The sequence below is a fragment of the Bidens hawaiensis genome, unplaced genomic scaffold, assembly GCF_021521415.1.
Source record: "Bidens hawaiensis isolate Kalapana, Puna unplaced genomic scaffold, B.hawaiensis_p1.1 tig00024624_1, whole genome shotgun sequence".
NCBI classification, from domain to species: Eukaryota; Viridiplantae; Streptophyta; class Magnoliopsida; order Asterales; family Asteraceae; genus Bidens; species Bidens hawaiensis.
In genome coordinates, this window is record NW_027493889.1 from 302,962 (window position 1) to 327,334 (window position 24,373).

At 36.7% G+C, this 24,373-nt stretch overlaps 1 pseudogene; it reads left to right on the forward strand.

The window, feature by feature from the left end:
* The first annotated feature begins 243 nt into the window (after nucleotides 1-243).
* On the forward strand, nucleotides 244-23,898 carry LOC143569641 (disease resistance protein RUN1-like; annotated as a pseudogene).
* The last annotated feature ends 475 nt before the right edge of the window (nucleotides 23,899-24,373 follow it).

Sequence of the window (24,373 nt, forward strand, 5' to 3'; positions counted from 1 at the left end):
TTTTTCAAACAAATAAATACAATAATAATTTATAAAGATTAACGCGGAAAGAAATCTGCATCCCTAAAAAAGTCAAATGTGGTATTTTTTAAGGTAAAGAGAAAAAACTGGACACTTATTTTAAAAGATAAGTCAGCATCACTTGGGGGCCTCTTGAAAACAAATTCCACAACTACTATCAAAAGTGGTGTTTAGATCTCCATACATATTGGATCGATTACTCTGAATCACTCGTAGCTCCAAATGGTTGTTCTCAATGAACTTTTACTAGGATCTTCATCGAATCACCATCATAATTATAGATATGAAGTTTTTTTAAGTTTTAGAGGCGTTGACACTCGTAACAGTTTCACGGATCACCTCTATAACGCCCTGTTGGATGCCGATATCATCACTTTTTTGGATGAAGAAGAGATTGAAACTGGAGAACTTAAGCCAGAATTGGAGAGTGCAATTAAATCATCTCGAGTTTCTATTATCATCTTGTCCAAGAATTAAGCGTCTTCCACATGGTGCTTAGATGAATTGGCATTAATCCTTGAGCAGAAAAGGAAATTCAACCAAATCGTTATCCCCGTATTCTATCATGTAGAGCCCACTGATGTCAAGAAGCAACAAAATAGCTTCGGGGAAGCAATGCTGAAGCATAAACAGAGGATGGAGGATGAAACAAATGCAGAGAAAAGAAGTGAATTGGCTCAAAAGATGGAGGTGTGGAAGCAGGCACTCACAGATGTTGCTGTGTTAAAAGGAAAGGATGCCAAGTACAGGTAAATGTAATCTTTTTGAGAGGATGTGATACACCACTCTTATCGTGATTATAAGCCACGCATGACCGACAAATGTATGAAGGGACTTGAAAGAAAAACAACTTTTTCAGCCTATACGGGCCACATATTCACAAGTAAATTTGGCAGATGTGCATAATTTAGGGGCGTTAAATGAATCGAATTTCAAATATTCAAACATTAAAACTAGATTCAAATTCGATTTGAAATATATTTGACAAATTCGATTCAAATTTTGAAAAGCCAATTTGAATTTCGATTCAAGTTTGAAATTCGAATTCGAATGATTTTTTACAAGAATTCAGTAAAAAAATTATTTCTAATTTCAAAACCACCACGAATTTTTTTTTTTCACCAAAAAATACAAATATGTATAAAACAAATAAACCTTTCATAGTAACAGCATCATATAATTATTTAAAGTGGTAATCCATATGTTGAAATTACATGTTTATGGCAACGGAAGAAACTGCAATGAATTAATAATCCATATGTTGAAATTCCAATTTTTAGTCTTTAGAATTGTAATTTATTTGCTTTTATAAATATACTAGGTTTGGTATCCGTGTTTTACACGGGTTGAACAACTTAAAAAATGATAAATAAAGTTGACTATTACATTAAATAAGTACAAAGTTAAATTGCAATTATAATTCACAAACTTAAAAATAAATCATAAATCTCTAAATATTTTTTCGATACAATATTAGATGATACACTAAAAATATGGTAACTAAAGTAGAATAGTATTATGAGAACATAACAGGTACAATCGGAACAAAACGAACCTATCATCAGTGGAAGAAAGCTTTCGATTAGTCGAGAATGTGCAGTAAAAGAGAATTGATATGGTTTTGATTAACAATATATGGATAGAGAAAAAGAAGGCAGGTTGGGTTCTAAAAAAATCCATGTGTTTTTTTAACAATAAACCCGAGTAAGTTTTAAATGAAAAAGTGATTCATATATCTGTAAATGTTTTTATATATATATATAAACGATATAATTCGTATTAGAGAAGTTAAATCATGAAAAATTCCCAATTTATAAAAATGTTTAATAAGCAAACCTAACTTTTTTTAAATAAAATACGTTTTGTAAAAACAATTATAGAAATCAAAATGAATTAAAAAATATATAGGTTTAATGTATAATTAATAGGATGGAGAGGCAGGAAGAAAGAGTAAGTATGCACCAGAGAGTGACATGGGACATAAGAAAACTTTTATTTATAATATAATATAGATGCATATATATGTGTGTGTGTATAGGGGAGGGTTATACTAAAAGAAAGTATTTTTCTAGGAAGACTAAGAATAAATCATAGCCATTGGATCATTAATTAATAGGAGGGAGAGGCGGGAAGAAAGAGTAAGTATGCACCAGAGAGTAACAAGTGGCATAAGAAAACTTTTATTTATTATATAGTATAGATGCATATGTATATGTGGGTGTGTGTGTTTGTGTGTGTGTGTATATAATATATATATATATAGGAGAAGTGTATATATATATATATATATAGGGGAGGGTTATACTAAAAGAAAGTAGTTTTCTAGGAAGACTAGGAATAAATCATAGCCATTGGATCATGTTAATCAATGGTTGAGATTTAAAATTATCAAAACCGATATAGTTTCCTAGAATTACTCTTTCACCATTATAATCGACATAGTTTTCTATAATTATTCTTTTACCATAGGTTATAATGCCACATGTCAAAAATCTATTGGTTCTTACCATTCGTGTGAAACTCTTTATTCTTATTTGAACCATTATATAGAAAATGGTTCAAATAAGAATAAAGAGTTTCCTAAGAATGGTAAGAACCAATAATTTTTTGACATGTGACGTTATAAATTATGGTTAAAGAACAATTTTAGGAAACTATGTCAGTTATAAAGGTGAAAGAGTAATTATAGAAAAATATGTCGGTTTTTGGTAATTTTAAATCTCAACCCTTGGATCCCCTAATCTAATGGCCCATAATTATTCTTACCATTCTTAGGAAATATTGTCTTTTTACAATAACCTATCCCCCATTTTATATATATATATATATATATATATATATATATATATATATATATATGGGAGGGTTATAGTAAAAAAAAGGTAGTTTCCTAGGAAGACTAAGAATAAATCATAGCCATTGGATCATGTTAATCAATGGTTGAGATTTAAAATTACCAAAAACCGACATAGTTTCCTAGAATTACTCTTTCACATTTATAACCGACATATTTTCCTAAAATTTATTTTATATATATATATTTGAACCCTTTTCTATATATATATATAGAAAAGGATTCAAATAAGAATAAAGAGTTTCCTAAGAATTGTAAGAACCAATAATTTTTTGACATGTGGCATTATAAATTATGGTTAAAGAACAATTTTAGAAAACTATGTCGGTTATAAAGGTGAAAGAGTAATTCTAGGAAACTATGTCGGTTTTTGGTAATTTTAAATCTCAACCCTTGGATCCCCTAATCTAATGGCCCATAATTATTCTTACCATTCCTAGGAAACATTGTCTTTTTACAATAACCTATCCCTATATATATATATATATATATATTAATTTGAATTTGAATTTGAATCAAATCGAATTTAAAATCATAAATTTGCATTGTATTCAAAATTTAATTACTAAATCGAATATGTACCAAATCGAATTCGAATGATTGAAAGCCAAGTTGGAACCTTCAAATTCGAATACGAATCAATCCGAATTTCGAGTTTCTCTAGTCCAATTCATATATTGAACACCCCTAATTAGCATTTTTAAAATGACATTATATGATATATTTGGTCTGGATGCTTCATATTTCTCACTGAAATAAATTCCAGGAAAGAGACTGAGATTATTAAAGAAATTATTACCGACATCCACCGTAGGCTAGGTGTACCTTTAAGTACTACCTTGCCGCGTCTGATTGGCATAAACCGTTACATTGAATCCATTAGTTCATGGTTGAAAGATGGATCCTGTCATGCCGTCGACATTCTCAGTATCGTAGGCATGGGCGGGATTGGGAAGACATCATTGGCTAAATACGTCTTCGAGTTACACTCTAGTAAATTCTACAAAAGCAGCTTTATTGAAGGTATCAATACAAGATGCAATGAAAGGTTTGATGGATTGCTTGATTTACAAAAGCAACTTTATGAAGTCGTTTTAAGAAGAGTCTCATCACAAGTTAATCAAGCCTCTAAAAAAGTGTTTATAGTGCTTGATGATATCGGTAGTCTTGACCAGTTAGATGCTTTACTTGGAAACCAAGATTTGCATCCCGGGAGCAAAATCATAATTACAACCAAGGATGCGTCTTTAACAGAAAGGTGTGCAATATTTAAGTCAAAACTTCATCTCAATCACATAAAGGTTTTAGTTAATGGCTTAAATCAACGTGAATCACTAGAGCTTTTATGCATTCATGCCTTCGATCGCCATAACCCTAAAGAAGGTTATGAAGAGGTTTCAAATAAGCTTGTGAAGTATTGTGAAGGACATCCGTTGGCTCTTGAGGTTTTGGGCAAGCTCTGCAAAAACGAGATGTAGCATACTGGGAAGAGTGCTTACAAGGGTTAAATAAAGAACCTCATTCTAGAATAAAAAGGATTTTTAAGATGAGCTTTGACGCTTTGCCATCTAATGAAATGGAACTGTTTAAGCATATTGCTTGTTTCTTTGTTGGAGAAGATAAAGACTTTACAGAATCAATATTAAATGCATGTGATATAGAGACAAGATCTGGAATCATGAATCTTATTGACGTATGCCTTCTTAGTATTGACGTGAATAAGAAGTACTTGATGATGCATTCATTGATTCAAGAGATGGGAAGAGATTTAGTGCGTCAAGAATCTCTTAAGAAGCCAGGGAGGCGTAGTCGACTATGGTGTCACGAGGAGTCATTCAAAGTGTTGAAACAAGGAAAGGTAAGAGCTCATGTATATTTTTAGTATATTATATGTTTCCACTTAAGAGTTTTTATTATTCGTATATATGTATATAGCCTTTATATATAATTTTGTTTACATTCCCTTTATTGACAGGGCACAGAAGATATTCTAGGCCTTGCCCTTGACATGAGAATTCTTGAAAAAAAGAAGTTACGTGGGTCATTTGAGGTGAAAATAGAGTCATTAAAAAGGATGGATAATCTGATGCTACTACAACTCAATTATGTGCAAATGAATGGCTCTTATGAGGATTTTCCAGAAGAATTAAGATGGTTGTGTATGCATGGGTCTCCGTTAAAGTCTATACCGTTAGACTTACCGATGGAGAATTTGGTTGCTCTTGGCATGTCTTATAGCAACATTGAATCTTTTGACATGTCAAAACACAAACGATTCCTTGGATCATTAAAAATTCTTGATCTAAGCTTTTGTGAACATCTTCGTAGTGTTGGTGGTTTTTTGGAACTCCCTGCACTTGAGAGATTAATAGTTAGAAAGTGCATAAGCTTGATTGAGGTGTGTAATTCGGTTCAGCAATGTCTTGAACTTGTCCACATTGATTTGAGTTACTGCTACAAGCTTAAAAAGGTTCCAATATCCATAGGCAACTTAAAAAAGGTTGAAACACTAATATTAGATGGTTGTAGTTCCTGTATATCTGAAATTGGGACTACACCAAGAGATTTGAAGCTCGCTGCGTTTTCTTTGCCGAGCTCATTGAGAACTTTGTCACTTGCAAATAATAATTTGTCTAACGAATCCTTTCCCAAGGACTTCAGTAGCCTAGCCATGTTGAAGGAGTTGTATTTAGATGGTAATCCAATTGTTTCAATGCCTGATTGTGTAAGAAGCCTTCCTAGGCTTGAGATACTTGGTATGAATAATTGTGAAATGGTTATATCAATCGAGAATCCTCCACATACACTAAGAAAACTATCAATCTACACTCCTTATAGAAATGGTTTGAAGTCTTCGCTAAGGAAAATTAAATTTAATCTAGACATGTCCCCACTCAGTTTAAGATTTTGGCAACCTTACCAACTTGTTCATTTGAAGTTGATGGCGTGGTGAAAATCCAAGCTATGGCAGATGTTAACGAAAAGTTATAACATAGTTTGGGCTGGACAAACTCTGACTTTGTTAAAGAACGGCGCCTGACAACTCACATATTTGAAGGAACATCAACCGAATGTCAAACCCAGGTTTCATCTAATTACTTGTCCTTGGTAGTGTAAGCACACGCACACATATGTGTGTGTTCTGAATTTAAGGTGATTACTAATGTTGTATTTAATTGGCAGATGATGTTTTATGAACTAGGAATATTCAGCACATTTTATTGGGGGGATGAGATGCCGAATTGGATTGAGTATAAAAGCAAGGGCCCATCAATATCATTTACCATTCCATCATCTCCTGACAAGTTACTTGGATTAAACTTCTGCTGTGTGGAAACATTTCAATTTCATGTAGATGAATATGTGTTGTTGCCAATGATCAAAATAAGTAATATTACAAAAAAGCTCACATGGATTTATGATCATTATATTGGCAAAGTGAAAGTGGGTGGAGAGTGCTTAAGTTTGTTAAGCCACTGGATGTTTGGGCCAAATGAGATGAAAGGTGGTGATCTGGTTACTATTACGGTAGAACAAAATGAGTGTGACAGTGATGTTAAGCCATTTATAAGGGAGTGTGGGATTAGTGTTGTGTATGATGATGAAGATGGAAAGATTGAGGAGGAAGAAGATGTGTTGTGTTATTACTAGTCATGGAATCACATCGTTGGTGGAGATCTCTCCCCTTTTCAATTTACACAAGGATACTACATCTTGAATAACTCTGGATTTTTTGAAGGTAGATGTCATATTTTATTAATGAAATTTACACCTACACTTATTTGTAGCATTACTTTATTCCCAAATGGATGTGAATAATAACTGATTGGTGAGTAACTTTTCGTCTTTTATTTTTCTTTTTATCTGAAGGAGCCCGAGTGAACTTTAGAGCATTCTCACAAAACAAGTCTGAAATAGCTCGTCAGGTACATGTCAAAGCTGTTCTCTTAAAAGCACAAAATATGTGTTCATTAAAACCCTTCTAACACCAAAATTTTTGTAGAAAACTAGAGAGGGGGTGGGCGGGGTTTAAATAATTTTTCTTAAATTTTAATCTAATTTTAGTGAGCTAATGATTTTATTAAACTCTTTTCACAACTTATAAAAGTAAACACATTTAAGTACAGAATTTAAAGGTTAGAGATGACATAGCCATATTTATAAAAATATGGAGATTCAAGTGAATGCCAACTAATTCAATCCACTTCATCTCCCTGATCCACCGATCGAGAGTTTTATTTACTAGTCGTCTCCTTAAAATGGTGGAGATCACCAATACAATCATCTCACTCTACAAAGGAAGTGATTACCTTCTTCACCAAGCACACCAAGTACTTAGCTTTACAATTCTTCTTAATCTCACTATTGAGTCTTCACCAAACAACTATATAGCTGTAAATCAAGATAAAGTTCCCAATCAATACAAAACAACACTATATTAAAATAATGTGTTTCCCTCTCAAATTATCAACTAAATGATAAATCCTCACCTGTCCAAACACTAGAACAACCTCTAGTGTTGACTCTTCAAAATACAAGTAAGATAATAGGTTGATGGCTTTGAAAAGTTCCTCTTTTGCTCTACATGACTTGATATTTTCTCTTTATAATTGAAACTTTGATTAGTAACGTTGAAGTGTATGTGTAGCGTTGTAGAGAAAAGTGGTGAAAACTTAGATTGAATAAAAATAAAATGACAGAATTACAAAGATTGTCCTTTATGTTTATAACAAATTTCAGTACTTGTTCTTTATCTTTAAAATTGACAAGTTTTGTACTTAATGTTTACAAATGATACATGGTGTGTCCTTTCCACTAACGGGCGTTAGATTTTTCAGTTAAATTTGATCATGTGCAAGGCACATGAGGGTACTTATTATACCCCCACTTACTTGTATTTGTATGTATGATATATCTCACATTTGGAAACGTAAAGTACAAAACTCGTCAATTTTAAAGATAAAGAACAATCTCTGAAATTTGGTATAAACATAAAGGATAATATTTGTAATTATGTCTTACAAAAAATACAGAACACTTTGATCTTTAGCTTTTGTCTTCAATCTTCAACTCCCCCTTAAAAAAAGAACACTTTGAGGCTAAACTCCCCTTAATTGAAGAAGCATTTTGAATAAGCTCCCCCTCAGTCAATACTTAATCCTTGCAAAATAAAGTTAGTGGTACAAGCAAAATATATATCAAAAATATCATAACAAAGCATACAAGCAAACACATCGCATGACAAGTACAAACAATCATGAGCAAGATGCAAGCACAATAAGCAACCACACAAAAGGTCTTACACCATGCAAATCCTAGCCGGCCTACATAAACTGGAACCTACAAGTAGTTTAGGTCCTAACCGGCCTACACAAACTGGTAACCTACAAATGTTAACAAGTTTTCATGGTTTAAACAAAATATAACATAGCTAAGACATAGCACCAAACTTTGAACCAAGAAACACTCCAAACAATGAGTCTTCAGGCATTCATCATGGATGATAACAGATTCCCATGGAGTGTAGAACACTATTTCCACAATCCCCCACTCCACTTTGGTATGAAAAAAATATACAATTGTTCTGGGTTAACCATTTGACGCATGCCATCATAGCCATCATCATTACATGTAGCACCGCACAAGACTTGATTCTCTAAGTCAGCAAATTCTTCATTGAGAGTATGGATATGGAGATGTTTATTGACATGTAAGAAACCTTCAACTTGTGAAAGTGACATGGCATTGAATAACCGGGTAAGGAGCATTCCAAAAGGCAAAGAAACGCGGCGTTTTGTAGAAAATTGCACATGTAAAACACAAGCACAAGTCCAAGATTGAATTGAGTAAGTGTCTTTGTCACACCCGGCCCTGAGCGGCGGAAACAGCCGGGCGCGCGCGAGTGGGGATTGATAATTAAGCACGGGCCATTGCAAACATTCAAAGATTTTCATTGCGCGTGAAATGTTTAATACAATACATTACATTGTTTAAAAATTACATAAAAACATCCAAGTATAAAACTGTTGAAGATTTCCAAGCCATATCCCCTTGCGCGGTGGGAACAACCACGCGCATCGAAGGGATAGAACTAAAATCTTCCAAAAAGCTGGTTTTAGATGTTCAGCGTGAGGTGCTCTAAGTGTGACTCCATGCGCTACCTAATTATCTCCTGAAAGACACGTAAAAACATTTGAATCAGTATAAACTGAGTGAGTTCACAAGTTTTAGTAACTTGATAAATCGTATTGCATCATAATCTTGATACAAATCATTATGAAACACAATTCTGATAGCATCATTAAAACACAAGCTTGGTAAAACATAGTTATATCAACATATTCTGATAAAATCGTTCCGCGGGTTACGCGCGAACATTTCTGGGAACTGTGCTCGTCTATGCAAAGTGGCGCTGCCACTACGAGCTAAAATAAGTAATACCGTCCCGCGGGTTACGCGCGAACGTTTCAGGAACATGTGCTCGTCCATGCAAAGTGGCGCTGCCACTACGAGCTAAAATAACGTATTATCGTCCCGCGGTTTACGCGTGGACATTTCTGGAAAACTAGGCTCGTCTATGCAAAGAGGCATTGCCCCTACGAGCTAAGGATACTGTCCCGCGGGTTACGCGCGAACAATTCTGAGAAACTGTGCTCGTCCATGCAAAGAGGCATTGCCCCTACGAGCTAAGGATACCGTCCCGCGGGTTACGCGCAGACGTTGTGCCGGAAAACAAGGCGCTCGTCCATGCAAAGAGGCGCGACCCCTACGAGCGGGCTCAACCCCATAGTACTGCCCCATGCCAGGCACTCGTCCATGCAAAGAGGTGCGACCCCTACGAGTGGGCGGATCAAACCAGCAGTCCCTACCCTTAGAGTTCCAATGGTAAAGTGATCACTTACTCGAGTTCTAGCGCACATACATTGAAAACCTTAGATAACCGTTTGCATTGCTCATCATGAAACATAACTTAAACACATAATCGCTTGCATAGCTTGTAAGTATACCATGATAAAACATTATTTAAGTACGTGTCCCTCGCCCCGAAAGCAGTTTAAAAACAGTGAAAACAGTGAAAATAGGGGCTGTGAGACTCACCTGAGGTTCTTGTTAAGGGATTAATCGAGATTCGGGTTTTCTTGGTGTTGGCCTCGGAATCGAAGGTCTAGAATACGATTAAATAACAAGAAATCTATATTAAGATCAAGATATAAGGGTTGGAAAGTAGATCTCAAGGTTATAATCTCGGCTTACCTAGTAACAGGAACGGAATTGAAAATCAAATAGATGCTTGGGAGATGATTCAGAGCAGATTTGCAGTTTTAAGAGAGAAGTTTGAAGTGTGTTGAGTGATAATTTTAGGTTACATATTTATAGGCAAACTCAATGGAACACAATCCCTTGATTTAGGGGATTGTAATCTTTTCATATCTAGGTGTGATGATGATAAAGTATGGAAAGTATTATTATTTATTCAAAAGTGGAGGAGTAGGTAAAAGATTCTGATTTTCGCAGGACATGCAGGTCTGTGGTTGGTGAGAGTAGGGTGGCTGATAGTTGACTGTTCATGCCACAGTGTGCTTTTGCCAGTGCACAGTAAAAAGTAGAAATTTTCTGAAACACGTTACTGTTTTCTTTTGGGCGGGAATAATCCCCTTTATTCTGAAGAATACTGTGTTTTGTGCGTGTAACCTTGCGCGTACAGCCTTATGCGTGTAGGATTCTGCGTGTAGAATGTTTCTTTGCTGCGGGTAGGTACGTAACCTTCTCGCAGTCAGGGACATTGAGTTTCATTTGTAGATTCTCCAGGTGGTCTTGGTATTTCAACATAGTGATCAGTTATGTTGAAGTCAATTCCATCCTGGAGCTTCAGACAAACTAGCTCTCAATGTTCCCGCCATGCGGGGAGGTTAGTTCCCTTCCGCACGCGCATAAACGATTTAGGGTGCACCCGCCTTAGCATCATGCGTGACGGTCAACCCATTAGACATCATAACGTTACGGTACATGAAAACATAAAGCCAAAACATTCGCGCATGGCGCATATAACATATGCCCACGCTGGTTCTTATCATGGTGCGCTCGCGCAGGGCGCACATAACAAATGCACGCGCTGACTCACATGGCGCGCTCGCGCAGGGCGCACATAACAAATGCACGCGCTGACTAACATGGCGCGCTCGCGCAGGGCGCACATAACAAATGCACGCGCTGACTAACATGGCGCGCTCGCGCAAGGCGCATATAACATAATTACCTAATATTTAGGTTGATTACTTGGTTTAAGGGATTGGGATTTTACCGGGTGTCACATTCTCCCCTCGTTAAACGAATTTCGTCCCGAAATTTAGGAGACGTTGCTGGCAGAAGCCATGTTCTGAAAGAGGTGTGGGTATTTCATGCGCATCTGGTCTTCTCTTTCCCAAGTGAATTCAGGCCCACGCCTCGAGTTCCATTGAACCTTTACTAACTTGATTCTGCTTCTGCGCAACTTTTGTTCTTTCCAATCGGTTACTGCTATAGGTTCTTCTACGAAGTGCAGCTGTTTGTCGATGTGAATCTCTTCTATCGGCAAAATCAACGTTTCGTCAGATAAACACTTTTTGAGGTTGGACACATGAAACGTATCATGAACTCCACTGAGTTCGGCGGGTAAACGAAGTTTATAAGCAACCGGACCGATCTTTTCCAGGATCTCGAACGGTCCAATAAAGCGCGGATTCAACTTTCCTCGCTTGCCGAAACGGGGGACTCCTTTCCATGGAGAGACTTTCAAAAGTACTTTATCCCCTACTTGAAACTCCAATGGTTTCCTTCGCACATCTGCGTAGCTCTTCTGTCTGTCGCGCGCTGTCTTAAGGCGATCCCTTATCTGAAAAATCTTGTCTGTTGTTTCTTGGATCAATTCTGGACCAGTCATTTGCTTGTCACCCACTTCAGCCCAGCACAGTGGGGATCTACACTTGCGCCCATACAAAGCTTCGAACGGCGCAGCCTTAATACTTGTGTGATAGCTGTTGTTGTAAGAAAATTCAACCAATGGGAGATGAGTATCCCAGCTACCACCGAAATCGATTGCGCACAGCGCGCAGCATATCTTCCAATGTCTGGATTGTTCGCTCGCTTTGCCCATCCGTTTGAGGATGATAAGCTGTACTCATATCAAGGCGAGTACCTAGAGCTCCTTGTAACGATCTCCAAAACCTTGATGTGAACCGACTATCTCTATCAGAAATGATGGACACTGGGACTCCATGCTTTGAAACTACTTCTCGCATATACAATCGGGCTAACTTTTCCATCTTATCGGTTTCCTTGATCGGCAGGAAGTGCGCTGACTTAGTTAGCCGATCTACAATAACCCAGATCGTGTCATAACCCCCAGGTGTCCTTGGCAGTTTGGTGATGAAGTCCATAGAGATTTGTTCCCACTTCCACATGGGAATTTCTGGCTGCTGAAGTAACCCCGACGGCTTCTGATATTCAGCCTTTACTTTTGAACACGTCAGGCACTTACTGACATACGTCGCGATGGCGCCTTTAAGATTGGGCCACCAATACAACATTTTAACATCTTGGTACATCTTGTCTGCGCCAGGATGTACGGAATACCGCGTCTTGTGAGCTTCGTTCAATACTTGCTCGCGCAATCCTCCCTTGAGAGGGACCCATATGCGGTTAGCGAAATATAGATTGCCGTTCTCTTTAAGTTCCAAATTCTTAACCATACCCCCAAGGCATTCGTTTTTAACAAACTCTGGTTTCAAGGCTTCTTGCTGAGCGTCTCGGATGCTGGTAAAGAGATCTGCGTGAATGGTCAACCTTAGAGCCTTGACTCGTAGTGTTTTTATTCGCTCCTTCCTGCTTAGCGCGTCTGCTACCACATTCGCCTTTCCAGGGTGGTACTTTATTTCACAATCATAATCGTTCAACAATTCAACCCATCTTCGTTGCCTCATGTTTAAATCCTTTTGATCAAATATATGTTGAAGGCTCTTGTGATCCGTAAAGATTACACACTTTGTACCATAGAGGTAATGGCGCCAAATCTTTAGCGCGAAGACAACCGCTCCAAGTTCCAGATCATGCGTTGTGTAGTTCTTCTCATTGGTCTTAAGTTGGCGCGAGGCATAAGCTATGACTTTGTCTCGCTGCATAAGGACACATCCGAGTCCTTGATGTGAAGCGTCGCAGTAAACGACGATGTCGTCTGTCCCCTCGGGCAGAGATAGAATTGGCGCACTACATAACTTCTGCTTCAACATTTGAAACGCTGCTTCCTGGTTTTCGCCCCAAACAAACATCCTTTCTTTCTGAGTTAGCGCGGTCAGAGGTAGAGCTATCTTGGAGAAGTTCTCAATGAAGCGTCGATAGTAGCCAGCTAGTCCAAGGAATTGCCTCACCTCAGTTGGAGTTTTTGGCGCTTCCCAGTTTTCGATGGCTTTAACCTTAGAAGGATCGACGTGTATTCCTTTCTCGTTTACAACGTGACCGAGAAAGTGAACCTCTCTAAGCCAAAACTCACATTTAGAAAATTTCGCATACAACTTTTCCTTCCTTAACAATTCCAAAATCAATCTCAGGTGTTGCTCATGCTCGGCCTTGGTCCAGGAGTAAATCAAAATATCATCTATAAACACAATCACAAACTTGTCCAAGTATGGTTTGCACACACGGTTCATCAGATCCATGAATATAGCCGGCGCATTAGTTAGCCCGAAAGGCATCACTAAGAACTCATAATGGCCATATCTAGTTCGGAAGGCTGTCTTTGGCGCGTCTTCCTCATGGACCCTAAGTTGGTGGTATCCTGATCGTAGATCTATCTTCGAATAATAACTGGATCCCTGCAACTGGTCAAATAAGTCGTCAATCCTCGGTAAAGGGTACCGATTTTTGACTGTCAGCTTGTTCAGCTCCCTGTAGTCAATACACATCCGGAAGGAGCCATCCTTCTTCTTTACAAACAGTACTGGAGCTCCCCAAGGTGAGAAACTTGGGCGAATGAAACCCTTATCCAATAGTTCCTGTAACTGATTGGATAGTTCTTGCATCTCAGATGGAGCTAATCGATAAGGCGCTCGTGCTACTGGCGCAGCTCCTGGGACCAAATCGATGCGAAATTCGACTTGTCGCGGGTGGCGGTAATCCGGGCAGATCTTCAGGAAAAACTTCTGGAAATTCGCGCACTACTGGTAAGTCTTCAATTCTTCGCTCATCTTTCTTCTCTACTACATGCGCCAGGAAGGCGTAGCACCCTTTCCTTAGGCACTTACGCGCCTTTAGGCACGAAATCAGTTTCGTCGCAACTCCCTTTCTTTCCCCTTGAATCATCAAAGTTTCTCCGTTCAACAGTGGAATCCGGACATGCTTCTCATGACAAATAACCTCTGCGAGATTCTCGACTAACCAATCCATACCTACCACAATGTCAAAACTTCCCAAATCTATAGGCAACAAGTTAATATTGAACTCGTGACCTCCCATGAATAAAACACATTGCTCAGCCCTTTCGCTCGCGCACAACTGCCTACCATTGGCCAGTTCTATAGTATAAGGTATGTCTAGCCTACTGGTTGCTAGACCGGTTACCACATTCGGCTCTTCTTTTGCTTCGCCTGCGCCGATCACAAAAGCTCTCCCACGAGCTTGGTTCCCCTTTTGCGGGCAATCCCGACTAAAATGCCCTGGCTTCCCGCATGCGTAGCAGTTGTCGCTTGCTCCAGCGTCCCTGACACGGCAATTTATCGTCTTGTGCCCTGGTCTGCCACATTTGGCACATTCGATTCTTGCGCATTCACCCTCGTGGTGGTACTTGCATTTGTTGCACCATGGGCGAGGCCCGCTGTATCCTTTTCGTGGTGGCTCCGCGGCCTGAATCGCGTAAGTCCTTACGCTCTCCTGCTTCTTGAACGGTGGCTGCTTGGAGTCGGACCCTCGGTGGTGAGAGTTCCATTTCCTTTTGGAGTCAGAGGTTCGCTGCTCGCTTCCGCGCGTAGTCAACATACCCGCACGGGCCGTATCCCTTGTAAGGGTGATGGCCCGCGCAACCGCCTCATCGAAGGTTGGAGGTGCTGCGGCGTTGAGCGGAACCCTAACAACAGGAGGCAACCCAAAGATATACCTCTCGACCTTCTTTTCCTCTGTGTTTGCCATATCTGGCACCAACTGACAAAGCTCGTTGAACCGGTTGTTGTAGGCGTCGATATCCGTTCCTACCATAGTGTGGTTCCAGAATTCTTGTTGCAGACTCTGAATCTCTGCGCGTGAGCAGAACTTTCTCATCAACATTTCCTTCAGTTCCTCCCAGGTCTTGTGAAGAGCAACTTCTCGCCCCAAAGTCTTCACTTGAAGCTTCCACCAAGATGAAGCTGCTTCTTGGAACATGCAGGTCGCGTAAAGGACCTTCTGGTTCTCACTACATCTGCTAATGGAGAGAACTGTCTCCATCTTGTCAATCCAATTGTAGAGCCCAATGGCTCCTTCAGTTCCCTTGAATGGCCAAGGCTTACAGGCCATGAATGTCTTATAGGAGCATCCTTTGTCCAAGGCTCCTGATTCGGGTTCTGGGGTCTCATTCTGACGACCCTGACTAGATTCGGCCTTGCTGGCCTCATGTGTCGCAATCGCCTGCGCGATTATTTCCGCGAGTTCCTCGGGTGTCATGGTAATTCCTTTGGCTTTAGTTGGAGGCATTCTCGCTTTAAAAGAGAATGGAAATATATCAAACTTAGCGCATGTACTCTGAGCACATAATGTTATCATTATTTACTAGACACTGTGTGACCCGTGTTCCTAAGTGTGTGTATAGTTTCTTTTGAAAATATTTTCTTTGAAAAGTATTTCATGTGATTCCCCAACGGTTATAGTCTAGGTTAAAACTTCTTTTCCTAGTTCGCTATAACCAGTGCTCTGATACCAATCTGTCACACCCGGCCCTGAGCGGCGGAAACAGCCGGGCGCGCGCGAGTGGGGATTGATAATTAAGCACGGGCCATTGCAAACATTCAAAGATTTTCATTGCGCGTGAAATGTTTAATACAATACATTACATTGTTTAAAAATTACATAAAAACATCCAAGTATAAAACTGTTGAAGATTTCCAAGCCATATCCCCTTGCGCGGTGGGAACAACCACGCGCATCGAAGGGATAGAACTAAAATCTTCCAAAAAGCTGGTTTTAGATGTTCAGCGTGAGGTGCTCTAAGTGTGACTCCATGCGCTACCTAATTATCTCCTGAAAGACACGTAAAAACATTTGAATCAGTATAAACTGAGTGAGTTCACAAGTTTTAGTAACTTGATAAATCGTATTGCATCATAATCTTGATACAAATCATTATGAAACACAATTCTGATAGCATCATTAAAACACAAGCTTGGTAAAACATAGTTATATCAACATATTCTGATAAAATCGTTCCGCGGGTTACGCGCGAACATTTCTGGGAACTGTGCTCGTCTATGCAAAGTGGCGCTGCCACTACGAGCTAAAATAAGTAATACCGTCCCGCGGGTTACGCGCGAACGTTTCAGGAACATGTGCTCGTCCATGCAAAGTGGCGCTGCCACTACGAGCTAAAATAACGTATTATCGTCCCGCGGTTTACGCGTGGACATTTCTGGAAAACTAGGCTCGTCTATGCAAAGAGGCATTGCCCCTACGAGCTAAGGATACTGTCCCGCGGGTTACGCGCGAACAATTCTGAGAAACTGTGCTCGTCCATGCAAAGAGGCATTGCCCCTACGAGCTAAGGATACCGTCCCGCGGGTTACGCGCAGACGTTGTGCCGGAAAACAAGGCGCTCGTCCATGCAAAGAGGCGCGACCCCTACGAGCGGGCTCAACCCCATAGTACTGCCCCATGCCAGGCACTCGTCCATGCAAAGAGGTGCGACCCCTACGAGTGGGCGGATCAAACCAGCAGTCCCTACCCTTAGAGTTCCAATGGTAAAGTGATCACTTACTCGAGTTCTAGCGCACATACATTGAAAACCTTAGATAACCGTTTGCATTGCTCATCATGAAACATAACTTAAACACATAATCGCTTGCATAGCTTGTAAGTATACCATGATAAAACATTATTTAAGTACGTGTCCCTCGCCCCGAAAGCAGTTTAAAAACAGTGAAAACAGTGAAAATAGGGGCTGTGAGACTCACCTGAGGTTCTTGTTAAGGGATTAATCGAGATTCGGGTTTTCTTGGTGTTGGCCTCGGAATCGAAGGTCTAGAATACGATTAAATAACAAGAAATCTATATTAAGATCAAGATATAAGGGTTGGAAAGTAGATCTCAAGGTTATAATCTCGGCTTACCTAGTAACAGGAACGGAATTGAAAATCAAATAGATGCTTGGGAGATGATTCAGAGCAGATTTGCAGTTTTAAGAGAGAAGTTTGAAGTGTGTTGAGTGATAATTTTAGGTTACATATTTATAGGCAAACTCAATGGAACACAATCCCTTGATTTAGGGGATTGTAATCTTTTCATATCTAGGTGTGATGATGATAAAGTATGGAAAGTATTATTATTTATTCAAAAGTGGAGGAGTAGGTAAAAGATTCTGATTTTCGCAGGACATGCAGGTCTGTGGTTGGTGAGAGTAGGGTGGCTGATAGTTGACTGTTCATGCCACAGTGTGCTTTTGCCAGTGCACAGTAAAAAGTAGAAATTTTCTGAAACACGTTACTGTTTTCTTTTGGGCGGGAATAATCCCCTTTATTCTGAAGAATACTGTGTTTTGTGCGTGTAACCTTGCGTGTACAGCCTTATGCGTGTAGGATTCTGCGTGTAGAATGTTTCTTTGCTGCGGGTAGGTACGTAACCTTCTCGCAGTCAGGGACATTGAGTTTCATTTGTAGATTCTCCAGGTGGTCTTGGTATTTCAACATAGTGATCAGTTATGTTGAAGTCAATTCCATCCTGGAGCTTCAGACAAACTAGCTCTCAATGTTCCCGCCATGCGGGGAGGTTAGTTCCCTTCCGCACGCGCATAAACGATTTAGGGTGCACCCGCCTTAGCATCATGCGTGACGGTCAACCCATTAGACATCATAACGTTAAGGTACATGAAAACATAAAGCCAAAACATTCGCGCATGGCGCATATAACATATGCCCACGCTGGTTCTTATCATGGTGCGCTCGCGCAGGGCGCACATAACAAATGCACGCGCTGACTCACATGGCGCGCTCGCGCAGGGCGCACATAACAAATGCACGCGCTGACTAACATGGCGCGCTCGCGCAGGGCGCACATAACAAATGCACGCGCTGACTAACATGGCGCGCTCGCGCAAGGCGCATATAACATAATTACCTAATATTTAGGTTGATTACTTGGTTTAAGGGATTGGGATTTTACCGGGTGTCACAGTCTTCAAGCAATATAAAGCATATGCTTCCATGGCATATAAATTACAAGAACACACACTAAGAAAAACGCTTAGATCTACAACCGGACACTCTCAACGAACATTACATAAACAAACACTATTTGGCAAGCTCAAAATATACATTGGCTAAAATAAGTTCATAGGCACAATATGAAATATACGTAGATAATAAACCTAATTTAAATGTAATATGAGACATATCGTTGTTTTCTTTTGATCTTCTGTAATTTGTGCATCTCAAAGACAAATGCGATGAACTAGGGTTTTAATTTTTCTACTGGCTTAACCTTCGATTCATCTATTTTTGTGAATATGCGGTGCCAAATTATCGTCACGCTTGATCTACGCTCTATCTTTTGGGAATCCAGAATATAAAGTGACGCGAGTTCTAGATTTTTGATTTATGAACTCCTTTGGAACTGATTTAGGAATTTTAGGAGTGGAATTTGGGGGGGTTTTTATGATGAGAATACCTTTTTGTATGAATGGGATCTAAGTTAATTAAGAAAATTGCCACCGCATTGTTAAATTTGATTTGAACGCTCATGGATGTTGCGACGACTTGTGCGATTAGAGATTATTCTACAGTATCCGGCCCTATATGTATGTGTGTATATAATTGGATTCGAGTTATAATCATTTGAAAATTGAAAATTTCGAGAACCATTTTGGACAACTCAAAAAACCCATTCTAAAATAAAAAAAATTGTAAAACAAAACATTTATTTAGCATCCTGATTTAAAAAAAAATCGGTTTAGCCTTTGGGTTCTTTTAGTATGTACACATGTTTATATTACCATTTAATCTTTAATTACATAATGTGTACATATGTGCGTTATCATTTCTTTTAATTGTTTAGGGTTAGGTTATAATATGAAGTATACTTTTTGTAGGAATGATAAGAAGTAATCTTGTCCATTGATTTTGAATATGAAAGGTTGAGATTAGTTTAGGGGAAAATCAAGTGTGAACACAAGGTAAAGAACATAAAAAGAATAACACATTTGTTGACTTTCTCTCTCCACATGCAAGGCACATGCCAAATTCCTCCATCATTTTAAAACGTCCATAACTTTTTTTACGACGTATTTATTGAAAAACAAATTCACCATAATAACGAGTGTTTTTTTATCTTTTATATGAGTACCATATTGTAATATAAAAATTAAAAAAAATTAATGGGATTTTTACGAATTGTGTTTTACAAAATTGTGTTATACAATAGTATTTTCCATTGTGTTATTTACATTGTGTCATACAATTGTATTTTTTATTGTGTTTTTATCATTGTGTTTTTTTTCATAGTATATTTTTCTATTGTGTTTTTTTCATTATGTTTTTTCGGACTTTTCCGGCGAGGTGGTAGCGGTGGGTGACGGTTGTAGTGGCGGTGGGCAGTGGAGTGGTGGTGGTTGTAAGAGATGAGTGAAGATGTAATTGGGTTTTATGTAAGTGGGTTTTTGAAATTAATTTAAGTGGGTTTTGAGATTAAAGTAAGTGGGTTTTGATATTAAAGTATTAGACTAAAATACTCTATTTCCTAGCCTTTTTAGGAAAATCAAACTTCTTATTTGAACATAACCTTAATTGTATATACATGCACTAATGTACATTATCATTTTCTTCTCCATTTGCATAAGTTGTTAATCTATATACATAAATAAATTATCGATTTTCACACCCAATCACACAATTTGTTACTTTTGTTAATTTATACATATATGTATAGTATTTATTTTTCAATTTAAGCGCGTGTATACATATACATACATACATGTTATTCTTTATATACATACATATATTGTCATTTTCGTATATATTTACATAATTTATTAATATGTATACATACATTATAATGTACCTATTCAATCATATAATTTGTTATTTTTTTTTAATTTGTATATATATGTTTAATACTTGTTTTCAATTTTAAACACGTATGTATAACAAATTATGTAAATCGAGAATAATATAATAGTCCACATGTATGTACAATTAAGATAAATGACAATGCACATACATGTACTAGGGAGTAAATGATAATGCACACATATGTACAAAATAAACCCAACAACCACACGAAACCCTTTTTTTAAACGAGGAATACTAGATAAATATTTTGGTTTTTTAATATTTTTTTATTTTTTCATTTATTTTTGTTTTATAATTTTTTTTATATTTTTTTTAAAGGTTTTTTTTCTAGTGGTCCAAAATGCCCCTCAAAGTTCTTAATTTCAAAAGGTTATTTTAGAATCTTTACCATATATATATATATATATATATATATATATATATATGGTTAGGTTAGAATAAAAACCCACTTGAGTTGTGAAAACTCTATAAACTCATTCTCAACCACATGTTTTTAATGAAAGATTAAATCTTGTGGTTCACAATTAAAGTGAATAAAAAAAATGTAAAAGTTAATTTATATTTTCTCTCTCATGAAAACATATATAAAAATTAGTAAAAAATGTAAAAAAATAGCAAAACATTTTTTTTATGTTTTCGATGTTTTATATTAAATGTAACAACATATATTACATGTAAAAAGAAACCGATGTTACATGGGTTTTCACGGGTTTTCACAACTCAAATGAGTTTTCATTCTATACTTTGCCTATATATATATATATGTGGTTAGGATAAAATAAAAATCCATTTAAGTTAAGAAAACTCTATAAAACTCATTCTTAACCGCATGTTTTTAATTAAATTTTGAATCTTTTAGTCCACAGTTAAAGTTACTAAAAATGTAAAAGTAAAATTACATTTTCTCTCTAATGAATTTTTTTTTTATTTTTCAATGTTTTATATTAAATGTAATAACATATATTACATATGTAAAAAAATAATGTTACATAGGATTTTCACGGGTTTTCTTAACTCAAATTGGTTTTCATTCTATACATGTCATATATATATATATATATATATATATATATGGTAGAGTAATTGTAAAAATTAGAGTTTTCTAAGGAACCTAGGAATAGATATGGCATTTAGATCAAAGTAAAAAAAAAACAAATTCTCGATTTATCTAAATTATACATATATGTACATACGTTTTTTATACATATATGTATAATTTAAAGTAAATGAAAATGTATATGTGTATATTACTCAACTAGACATTAAATGAAATTATACACATGTGTATAGGTATAATACGAATTAATTTTTTTATAAAACCGGAATGAAATATAAAAATTTTGGTTTTTTTACTTTTTTAAAATTTTTGTTTTTGTTTTTTGTTTTATAATTTTTTAAATATATTTTTAGATGTTTTTTTTGTGCCCTAAAATGGTTCTCAATTTACAAAAGGTTCTTTTAGGATCATTACCATATATATATATATATATATATATGGGAGATTTCAAATGAGAACCCTTTGAGTTTTAAGAACTTGAAAGAACTCAGTGTAACAGATTTTTTTTTGTGAATTTTTTTTTAAACATGCGTAATATATGTAGGTTACATACACGTAAAAAAAATTACAAAATCTTTTCCGCACCGAGTTGACTTTTTGCACATGTATAACAGACGTAAAAGTTAGTGTAAACACTTACATCTTTATTCTCTCTTCTACTTTGACTTTTTGGCAGATTTAATCTCAACCACATATTCCAATCCATTTAATTAAATGTGTGGCTTAGAATGGAGTTCTTAAGTTTTTAAAACTCAATATTGTTTTCAAAAAATCCCTATATATATATACATATATATATATATATTGTATTTTTCATACACAAAAAAACATGAAAATTCATACAATACGAAAAAGTATGTGCGGTTATTTCAGTACGCAACATAAATTTTTAATTTAGTTAAATTCTATACTAAACCAAATCACGCAAGGCCACTTGGGCTAGAACCCTAACTCAATTTATGAAGTTCTAGAAGTGGGACAAACCCATTTGGACTTTTCAAGAGAAAGTTATGATGTTGGGAATCAAGGTCAATAAATCAATCTCCGTAATAGCCTTGACACATGTTTTTGTAAAATCATAAACACTATTCTAAACTTGTCCAAAAATTACAAATCTTATATTTCTGAAAACTAGACTCAATGTAGTATAACTTAGCATCAAGAATCGACCAAAACTAATCATGCATCATTAAGTTACAGTCCAATAAACTAACAAGAACATGTTTGCATCATACCTAAGGTATCTTATCAATCAATTATCAAATACACATCATTATATACATGATTTATCAACATCATTACAAAGGTACATGAACGTCTAGGGTTTTTGCACAAACTTCAAATTAACCACAAACTTGTCATCAACATGACTAATTCTTTTTATTTTAGTGTGATTGATTTTACCAATTATTTAGATACTAAGTTTTCATAAACCTTATTAAGAAATACATGACCAATAGATTGTATTTATAATCCGTTACTTGTTATATGAAATGCAATCACACAATCTTCTAGCGCCTTGATTTAAACCCACCAAAAAGATGAAACGTGTGTGTTCTTAGAGAGAAATTGAAGATGAGGGGGTGGGGGATAAGAGTTTTGCATCTAAAGAGTTTATAACCTATATGTCTCGTAATTTCATCAGAATATCCATCATAATGCTCCCATTAATCACAATCTTTTAGTTAACTTATTATTAAACTTATGATAACATGAATTAATAATATGTGTGACATGTAGCATTAAGCATGTAGCATGTATCACCTTATGACATGTAGCATATGTAACAAACCAAGTTCACATATAACATCCAACACTTTTATATATTTATTATATGCATTTTCACTTATTATTATTTATGACTTAGCATTCATGTTAGACCAATGTACGCAAACAAATTCATGTGAATGCTCACGTGACACGCATGCATGTTTTCTAACGGAGTTAACAAAGATAAAAGATAACGGAGTTTAGTTAAAATAGTTAACCTAAAAATTTCAGGTGTCACGTATGCGAATTCGGTCAGTTCCCGTCACACTCGTTATGGTACCAGAATTATTACAAAGAGAAAAAACAAAATTAGTGTTCGGTCAATTGTCATTATGTTCGTTACAATATCGAAACTAAAAAAAACAGAAACAAAAATACCAATGACCAATAAGATGTCACTAAGTGGCCTAATGACGGCTTATCGACACCAAAATTCTTATTTGTACTTATTAGATGATAGATAATACCTTAGCAAATAAACATAAGGAATATAAATAACTAATTTTACAAATGAGCATGTTTAAGCATATAAGAGACTAAGGTGTCTTTAAAGCAAGGGGTTGTTTGATAGCCATGTGTTGCGTCATTATAAGTCTGATTGATTAAAAGTAGCATCTGAATGACCTGATCGATTATAATGTTTTTAAAACTTACCGACTAAGAAGCTCCATGACTATTAAGAGATGTATTTTAAGTGAACCAAACACATTCTATATTTGACCGATTAAAAAACAGTCTCTTAATAGAATCATTAAAAGGCTATCAAATATGCCATAACGTATTGCAACCCAGTCTGTAACATAATAAAAGAAGCTACAACCTTGCGAGTAGATATATGCTCAGAAGTTACAATAATAACCTTTTATTTTTTTATTGTTTAATATTGTTATTAATCTATGTAGGCTAAAAGGAGGAAGCTCTGATACGAGAAGACCAATGGCGGACCTACATCAAAGGTGTAGGTGTTGGTCGACCCTTGTGAAAAGAAATTTTAAAGGTATATATATATTACATCCCTATATAAAATGTTGACATCGACACTCTTCTTACCCCTGTCAAAATTTTCATGAAAGATCGTTCAAGAATACGTGAAAGAAGCACTAGTCAAACACCACAGTATGAATCAAGTTACATACATATGCTGTATTTCATGTTAACTTTCGTTTGAATATGTATACGGTATGCGCATTGCAATTTCCCAACGGTATAAAAAGGGTATCTTTATTAGTTTTATTAATATATTATAATAATATTGTGATTCACTTCCTACAAAATTGTCGTATTGTCTTATCTTAGTATTCATCCATAACCACTTAGTACACTCATCTGAGACACGGGTATGCTAATTCCACTCTCATATTCTATTGTAAAACCCTGTTTATACTCGGCTCAATATCC